Source organism: Saccopteryx bilineata, chromosome 2 (genome assembly GCF_036850765.1).
Source record: "Saccopteryx bilineata isolate mSacBil1 chromosome 2, mSacBil1_pri_phased_curated, whole genome shotgun sequence".
In the NCBI taxonomy this organism is placed as follows: domain Eukaryota; kingdom Metazoa; phylum Chordata; class Mammalia; order Chiroptera; family Emballonuridae; genus Saccopteryx; species Saccopteryx bilineata.
In genome coordinates, this window is record NC_089491.1 from 82,744,749 (window position 1) to 82,754,736 (window position 9,988).

Here is a 9,988-nt window from a genome sequence, read left to right on the forward strand (position 1 = left end):
TTTTTTTATGATAGGAAACTCATTTTATGATAATGCAGCACACTGTGTAATGACCATTTGGCACAAGAAAGCCCTGTTCTCTGGAGATAGAGGGGGTCCTGGGGCTGCTCTCCCCTTTCAAAGGTGAGCTGGAACAGATTCTCTCAGCAGCTGTGTTTGGGGGTGGCAGCTAGAGCTGGGTGTGGGTGACTGCAGGGAATCCTCCTGGGTGCTCCTGCCAGGCCACCAGGTCTGTATGTGAATGGTGTGCTTGGTGTTGCAGACAGTATAATGGAGGCCCAGAGGCCAGGGCAGGCCAGAAATCAGATGGTGCTTCCTTCTTCCCAGTGTTCTTAAACTTTGTGACTTTTATATGTGTGAATTTGTTGAATGAATAAATTTTCTGCAAGTACCAGACCTATTTTTCCAACTATTTATTGGAAATATCTGTCTTGATATCTTGCAGCAACCTAAAAATTTGCACACACACACACACACACACACACACACAATCTCATTTTTTTCTTAAATATCATCTCTTTTTTCTGTGAGCAGTATGTGTAATAAGGAAGATTCAACAGCCTTTGTTTGAATTATGGCTTCCTCACTTATCTGTGACTTTAGTATGTTTACTAAACTTCTCTTTGCCTCATGTTCCTCATCTGTAAAATGGGTCTAAAAATAGTGTCTGCCTTACAGGGTTGCTTGAGGACTCATTTAGAATGATTGGCATGGGTCTGGCACATAACTCACAATAAATGTCAGCTATTATCATTTCCAGTTTTAGCCAAGTACCTAGTTAGGAACTTTTTTCCCTACTTTGTTGTCAACTCACCTCCCCAGAGCAGCTAACCTGACTTCTTCTCTCTGTTTTTGTCCACCCTAACACACCAGAGTTCAAGTGGTTCTTACTGCAAATCTTGATGCCCTTCCTTTTCCAACACAACCTCTGAAGACCACAATGTTTTATTTCCCTTTTTTTGAGATACTGCTACATATTTAGATTAGCTAACATCCAAAACACTGAAAACACCAAATGCTAGAGAGATTTTGAACAATAAGAACTCTCATTCATCGCTGGTGGGAATGCAAAATGATGCAACTACTTTGAAAGACATTTGGGAAGTTTCTTACAGAACTAAACATACTTTACTATATTATCTAACAATGTGCTCCTTGTTATTTACCCAGAGGAGTTGAAAACATGTTCACACTAAAACTTGCACACAAATGTGTGTAGCAGCTTTATTCATAATTGCCAAACCCTAGAAGCAACCAAGATGCCTTCCAGTAGGTAGATAGGTAAACAAAATGGTGCATACAGACAATGGAATATTATTCAGTGATGAAAAGAAATGATCTAAAAGTAAATGAGCTATCAAGACACTAAAAGACATGGAGAGGCTTAAATACATATTTATTAAGTGAAAGAAGCCAATCTGAAAAAGCTGCAAACTTTACAATTCTAACTATATGACATTCTTGAAAAGGCAAAACTATGAAGTCAGTGCAAATGTAGGTGGTTGCCGTGATGAGGAGGGAAGGAGAGATGAAGAGCAGAACAAGGTTGGTTTCCCGGATAGTAAAAGTATAAATGGTGGATACACATTATACATTTTTCAAAGTCCACAGATGTACAACACACAAACAGTGAGCCTAGTGCAAACTTTGGAATTTAGTTAATAATAATGTATCAATATTAGCTCACTAATTATAATACATAAACCACACTAATGCAAAAGGTTATAAAAAGGAAAAATGTATGAAGTGGAAGAAACATGAGGGGGTACATGAGAACTTTCCATTCGATTTTCTGTAATATTTTTTATCAATTTTTATTTTTTAATTATAGTTGACAGACAATATTATAGTAGTTTCAGGTATACAACTCAGTGATTAGACATTATATAACTTACTAGCTGATCATCCTGATAAGTCTCATACCCATCTGACACCATACATAGTTATTAGAATGTTTTATTGACTATATGCCCTGTGCTATACTTATACTCTCATATCTATTCTGAACAACCAATTTGTACTTCTTAACCCCTTCACCTCTTTCACCCACTACCCCAACCCCTCTCCCATCTGGCAACCATCAAAATTTTCTCTGTATCTATGAGTCTGTCCCTATTCTGCTTGTTCATTTATTTTATTACTTATATTTTTACCTTTTTTATTTCCTACTTCCTCTTAAAGAAGATCCTGTAACATATTATGTCATACTGGTTGCATGTGAACTCCTTCAGCTGTTTCTTTTCTGGGAAACTCTTTATATATTCTCTGATTCTAAATGATAGCTTTGCTGGGTAGAATAATCTTGCTTGTAGGTCCTTGCTTTTTCATCACTTGGAGTATTTCTTGCCACTGTCTCTGAAAATTTTCTGACAGTCTATGGGAGTGAGACAGGATAGTAAGAAGCTAGGAAAATTCCTTGGCAAGTAAAATGGGTAAACTGAGACAAATAGTTGAACAAACTGGCAGAGCAATTTAAAGCCCGATACAGTATGCCACTTTTTAACATCCTAGAGAGAACATTTAGGCCTCAGTTGTAGTTTAGCACCAGGCCCAGAAAAGCAGCAAAACTAGGTGTGCTACCTACCCCAGGACCAGCTATAATGACTAAAGATCCCCTGCCTTGCAGCTAATCAATCAGTTAAGACTGAAAGGGCACACCTGGAAAATCTAATGAATACTCTATTGAAATCCTCCCTTAAATTCCCAGCCATTTTTTTTCTTAAATTTTTATGTATGAACCTTAAAGAGAGAAACAGAAAGAGAGAGAGGAACATTGATATGTTCCTATATGTGCCCTGACCAGGGACTGAACCCCTGTACTACTCTGGGACAAAGCTATAACCAACTGAGCGATCCAGCCAGGGCCTAAACTCCCAGTCTTTAAAAACTCTCGAAATGAAGGACTCAGTGCACTTGCCCTCCTGGGAGTACACCCTCGCCTTTTCATTCCCCTATTCCTCTTCTTCCCCCACAGGCATAGATCTCTTCAACTTGAAGGGTCTCAGAGGCAAGATTAACGGCAGATGCAATAAGCATGTGCCCTGGGCCCTGAATTCTGAAGGGCCCTGCAAAACGCCAACTTTACACTTTTTTCTAATGACATCAAGTTTGGTTTCATATGTGCAATTTTATCATTAATAGTAAATAATATTTTTTATTTATTTAAAAATATGGTTAATGTATATTTTTGTAATTTTTAAAAAATATTTTTATTTAATTTATTATGTTTACATAGATTCTAGTGTCACCCTGAGTGCATCCCCTCCCCCGTATTCCCCTCAACATCTCTGTTGCCCCCATTGCAACAGTGCCCTCCCCACTTCCCCTCAGATTTAATTCCATTCCTCATTGTTCCTTGGATTCCTCAAATGAGTGAGATCATATGATATTTTTCTTTCTCTGCCTGGCTTATTTCACTTAACATAATAGTTTCCAGTTCCATCCATTTTGTTTCAAAAGGTAATATTTCCTTCTTTTTCATGGACCCATAGTATTCCATTGTATATATGTACCACTGCTTTTTAATCCACTCATCCACTGACGGACACTTGACTGTTTCCAGATCTTCACTATTGTGAAAAATGCTGCCATAATCATGAGGGTGCATTTCTTTTTTTGAGTCAGTGATATGGTTTTCTTGGGGTATATTCCTAAAAGTGGGATGGCTGGGTCAAAAGGCAGTTCAATTTTTAATTTTTTGAGGAATCTCCACACTGTTTTGCACAGTGGCTGGACCAGTCTGCATTCCCACCAGCAGTGCAGGAGGGTTCCCCCTTCTCCACATCCTCGCCAGCACCTATCATGTGTTGTTTTGTTAATGAACGCCATTCTGACTGGTGTGAGGTGGTATCTCATTGTGGTTTTAATTTGCAATTCTCTAATGCTTAGTGATGTTGAACATTTTTTCATATGCCTATTGGTCATCTGTATGTCCTCATTGGAGAAGTGTCTATTCATCTCTTTTGCCCATTTTTGGATTGGATTGTTTGTCTTCTTGATGTTGAGTTTTTTAAGTTCTTTATAAATTTTGTTTATTAACCCCTTACAAGACATATTGTCATATATGTTCTCCCATTGTGTAGTTTGTCTTTTTATTCTGTTCATATTGTCTTTAGCTGTGCAAAAGCTTTATAGTTTGATATAGTCACATTTCTTTATCCTATTATTTCACATGCCTGTGGAGATAAATCAGCAAACATATTGTTGCAAGAGAGTTGGTGAGCTTATTGGCTATGTCTTCTTCTAAGATGCTTATGGTTTCACGACTTACATTTAAGTCCTTTATCCAGTTTGAGTTTATTTCTGTGAATGGTGTAAGTTGGTGGTCTAGTTTCATTTTTTTTTGAGGTAGCTGTCCAATTTTCCCAACACCATTTGTTGAAGAGGCTGTCTTGACTCCAATGTATGCTCTTGCCTCCTTTGTCAAATATCAGTTGTTCATAAAGGTGTGGGTTTATTTCTGGGTTCTTTGTTCTGTTCCATTGATCTATATGCCTGTTCTTATGCCGGTACCAGGATGTTTGAAGTACAATGGCCTTGTAATTTAACTTGGTGTGATACCTCCCACTTTATTCTTCTTTTTCAAAGTTACTGAGGCTATTCGTGTTCTCTTTGGTTGCATATAAATGTTTGGAATATGTGTTCTATATCTTTGAAGTATGTCATTTTTAATTGGTATTGTATTGAATGTATAAATTGCTTTGGGTAGTATAGACATTTTGATGATGTTTATTCTTCCTAACCATGAGCATGGTATATGCTTCCACTTGTTTGTATCTTCCTTGATTTCTTTTATCAATGTTTTATAATTTTCTGAGTAAAAGTCTTTAATCTCCTTGGTTAAATTTACTCCTAGGTACTTTATTTTTTTGGTTGTAATAGTGAAGGGGATAGTTTTCTTAATTTCTCTTTCAGACAGTTCATTGTTGGTGTATAAAAATGCCTCTGATTTCTGTGTATTAATGTATTAATTTTATATCCTGCCACTTTGCTGAATTCATTTATCAGGTCCAGTAGTTTTTTGACTGAGACTTTAGGGTTTTCTATATACAATATCATATCATCTGCAAATAAGGATAGTTTTACTTCTTCTTTTCCAATTTGGATGCCTTTTATTTCTTTTTCTGGTCTGATTGCTGTGGCTAGGTCTTCCAGAACTATGTTGAATAAGAATGGTGAAAGAGGCACCCCTGCCTTGTTCCTGATCTTAAGGGGATTGCTTTTAATTTTTGCCCATTGAGTATAATGTTGGCTGTGGGTTTGTCAAGATGGCCTTTATCATGTTGAGGTATGTTCCCTCTATTCCCATATTGCTAGAGTTTTGATCATGAATGGTTGCTGGATTTTATCAAATGCTTTTTATGCATCTATTGAAATTATTGTGTGGTTTTTCTCCTTCCTTTTGTTTATGTGATGAATCACATTGATTGATTTGCAAATATTGTACCAGCCTTGCCTCCCAGGAAAAAATCCCACTGGATCATGGTGTATGATGTTTTTTTTTTCATATATTGCTGGATTCGCTTTGCTAATATTTTGTTGAGGATTTTAGCATCTAAATTCATCAGGGATATTGGCCTATAATTTTCTTTCTTTGTATTGTCTTTGCCTGTTTTTAGAATCAGAATTATGCTTGCCATATAAAAGGAGCTTGGAAGTCTTCCTTTCTCTTGAATTTTTTGAAATAGCTTGAGAAGGATAGAAGTTATTTCTTTTTTGAATCTTTGGTAGAATTCACCAGTGAAGCCATCTGGCCCAGGGTTTTTTTTTTGTTGGGAGTTTTTTGATAACCAATCTCATTTGTTGTGATCAGTCTGTTTAGGTTATCTGATTCTTCAGATTGATTTTTGGAAGATTGTATGTTTCACGGAATTTGTCCATTTTATCTAGGTTGTTTAATTTTTTGGCATACAGTTCTTCATAGTATTTTCTTACAATATTTTGTATTTCTGTTGTGTCAGTTGTTATTTCTCCACTCTCATTTCTAATTTTATTTATTTGAATCCTCTCTCTTTTTTTTCTTGGTGAGTCTGGTTAAAGATTCATCGATCTTGTTTACCCTTTCGAAGAACCAGCTCCTGGTTTCATTGATCCTCTGTATTGTTTCTTTAGCTTCTATGACATTTATTTCCACTCTCATCTTTATTATTTCCTTCCTTCTACTACCTCTGGGCTTTACTTGTTGTTCTTTTCCTAGTTCTTTTAGATGCAGGGTTAGGTTGTTTATTTGAGCTTTTTCTAGCTTTTTAAGGTATGCCTGTAGTGAAGTTCCTTCTCAGTACTGCTTTTGCTGTGTCCCATAAGTTTTGAGTTAATGTATCCTCATTATCATTCTTTTCTAGAAATTTTTAAATTTCTTCTTTGATCTCATTGTTAACCCATTTGTTATTTAATATCATGCTATTTATTTTCCATGTGTTTGAGTATTTTTCAGTTTTTCTTGTTGTGGTTGATTTCTAGTTTCATGTCATTGTGATCAAAGAAAATGCTTGTTATGATTTCATCTTCTTAAATTTTTGAGACCGCTTTTGTGCCCTAACATGTGGTCTATCCTAGAGAATGTACCATGAGCACTTGAAAAGAATGTAGGTTGCTTTAGGGTGAAAGGTTCTGAAGATATCTATTAAATCCAGTTGATCTAGTGTGTTTCTTTGTTAATTTTCTTTCTTGAGGATCTATCTAGTGATGTTAGTGGGGTATTGAAATCCCCTACTGACCAGGCGGTGGTGCAGTGGATGGATGGAAAGAAATCCCCTACTATTATAGTATTGCTGTTGATCTTGCTCTTTTTATCCATCAAAGTCTGTTTTATATATTTAGGTGCTCCTATATTAGGTGCATAGATATTTATACTAGTTATATCTTCCTGTTGGATTGCTCTCTTTATCACTATGTAGTGACCTTTTTTATCTCTTACTATAGTCTTTGTTTTAAAGTCCATTTCGTCTGATATAATTATTGCTACCTCATCTTTTTTTATTTCCGTTTGCATGAAATATTTTTCCATCTTTTTACCTTTAACTATATGTATCTTTTGTTTTTAGATGTGTCTCTCATAGATAGCATATGTATGTGTCCTGTTTTCTTATCCATGCAGCTACCCTATTTCTTTTGATTGGATCATTTAATCCATTTACATTTAAGGTTATTATTGATATGTAGTTGTTTATTGCCATTTTATTCTTTAAAGCTATCTTCCTCTTTTACTATATTCTTTTCCCCCTTTGTTCTGTTTACAACAATCCCCTTAACATTTCCTGCAGCATTGGTTTGGTTGTAATGAATTCTTTGAGGTTTTTTTTTGTTTTGTTTGTTTTTTTGTCTGGAAAGCTTTTTATTTCTTCTTCAATTTTAAATGTAGCAATGCTGGATAAAGTAGTCATGGTTGTAGTCTCTTGTTCTGCATTAATTTGAATATTTCTTACCATTCCCTTCTGGCCTCAAGTGTTTCTGTTGAGAAGTCAGATGTCATTCTTATGGGGGCTCCTTTGTAGGTGATAGTCTTTTTTCTCTAGCAGCTTTTAATATTTTCTCTTTATCACTTAGCTTTGGTATTTTAATTATGATATGTCTTGGTGTGGATTTCTTTGGGTTTCTCTTTAATGGAATTCTCTGTGCTTCTTGAACTTGTGTGACTTTTTCCTGCATCAATTTAGGGAAGTTTTCAGCTATCATTTGATTGAACAAGGTTTCTATCCCTTGTTCTTTCTCTCCTTCTTCAGGAACCCCTATGATGTGGATGTTATTTCTCTTCATGCTGTCACAGAACTTTCTTAGAGTTTCCTGTCTTTTTGAGTCTTTTTTTCTTTTTTCTGCTCTGCATCCATGCCTTTGTTTTTCTTGTCCTCTAACTCGCTAATTCAATCCTCAGCTTCATCCATCCTGCTTTTAATTCCTTCCATTGTGTTTTTCATTTCTGACATTGTCCTTGTCATTTCAGACTGATTTTTTTTTTATTATTTCAATGTCCTTTTTTATACTTGCTATCTCTTTATTTAGGTGCTCATTATGTCCATCTTTTGCTGTTTTAAATTATTTGAGCATGCTAACAATTATTTTAAACTCTGCATCTGGTAATTTGTTTATCTTTGACTCATTCAAGTCCTTTCCTGGGTATTTCTGTTGATTCATTTGGGTTGCATTTCTCTGCCTTCCCCTTTTGTCTGTGTATAAGAAGGGTGTGGCCACCAGAGTCCAATGGGTGTGGCCTCTGTGTTCCCTAGGTGTAGTCTGTCTATTGGCCTTACACCCCCTCTGCCGCTGCCTCAGGTGTTCGGGTATGGGTGTTGCTGGCTCTGGCCACCTGCGCAGTCACTTCGGGTTCCACCTCTCCTCCACGGTTGGGACTGTGTTCACATTTAGGGGCTACAAGCCCTGTATTGCCTTGGCCCGCCCCCGTGGGTGGGGCTGCGCACCACATTGAGGCTGAAAGCCTTGGTACCACAAGCATGGCTGCGCACCTATGCTCAGCCACAGATCTCTGCCCGTTCCTGGCTTTTGCCTAACCCCCACAAGCGGGGCTATGCTCGTGCACCGTGCTGCAAGCCCTGGCTTCCAGGCAGGCCTGCGCATCCCTGCTCAGCCATGGCTCTCCTCTGGTTCTCTGGCTTTCGCCTTGCCCCCACGGTTGGGACTACAGCCGGGACCACTCTTGCTCATCCAGCCTGCATCTGTGTCAGACCGCTTTTGTGCACCCCTTCTGCCCCCACTGGTCCGGCTTCCACCCCTGCTGACTGAACCTCGCTTCCGCATCCCACCACCACCCGCCCTCCAGTAAGCCCTCAGCAGTGTGGGTGGGGGCACTGCAGCTCAGACCCTAGCACTCAATACTGTATTCCTGGTGGCTCCCTCCTTCTAAGCAACTCTGCTCTGAGTGCTGTGGAAGAACTTGTTTGGCTGGTGTCCTGCTTCCTTTTGCTGGTATTGCTGGTTCCGGGGGAAATATTCACTTTAGATTTGGGTTGTGACTTAACCCAGGGGTTAGGGTGGCTGTCCCTAAAAAGGGTTTCTCCCTGTGCCTCCTAGATTATTCTCTCTTCCTGCTACTCCAGTCCTCTCATCTCTCCCCATCCCCCAGAGTCTTGGGTGAGTGGTTTTGAAAGAGGTTTTCTGCACAGTCCCTTTTAGAAGAATCCTAGGTCTGAGATATCTCTCTTTCTCGCAAACAGTATCCTGGCTTGTTTTGCAGCTATATACTGTCCATACGCCTCTTCTAGTCTCTGGGGCTGTAGGCTGGGAATTTGGCTCTGGGGTCTAAGACCCTCCCCTCTCTGCTAAACTCACTTCCCACCACATGAGTCCATCCAGGTTGCCGTTCACTCCTGGGAGCTGGGCAGCCCTCTCCACATTTCTGCTTTACCTACTGGTCTCAGCGTGACTTCTTCAGTGTTCCTTGGTTAAGAGTCCTCTTAGTTTATTCCAAAGTTGGTTTTTCCAGATGATCGTTCTTAAAATTAAGTTGTAATCCACTTTGGTTCTGGGAGGTAGAAGTTGGTACGTCTGCCTACTCCATTACCATCTTGCCCTCCTTTGTTAACATGTATTTTTATTTTTCCTGTCTCTCTCTCTCTCTCTTTTTTTTTAGGTGCCCAATATCTTCTTTTGCGCCTGGGGCCTCAACTGATCTTAATCTGCCTCTGAAGGGTCTCTATGAGTCTTGAACATAGGGAAAAAATGGGCAGTGGCAGCTCATCATGGGCTAATCCCTGAGCCTATCTCCAGGGCCTCCTTTTCTCTAACTTCCTGGTGAACCAAAGTAGTCCTACCTATGTCCTCTCCTGCTGTTTCTTCTATCCTAGGCTTTTATTCATTTCACTGTCCCCAGCAACAATAAATTTACTCTCAAAATCACCTGGACTCATGTTGTGAAAATTTTTTCTGCACAAAGTCCAAAACCCACACAGTACTGGCTGGCTCAAGGTAGCTGGGTCCAAAGGGCCAGGTCCTCTTTCCAGTAACAGTTTTCAATTTCTTACTCTCTCTCTTCTCC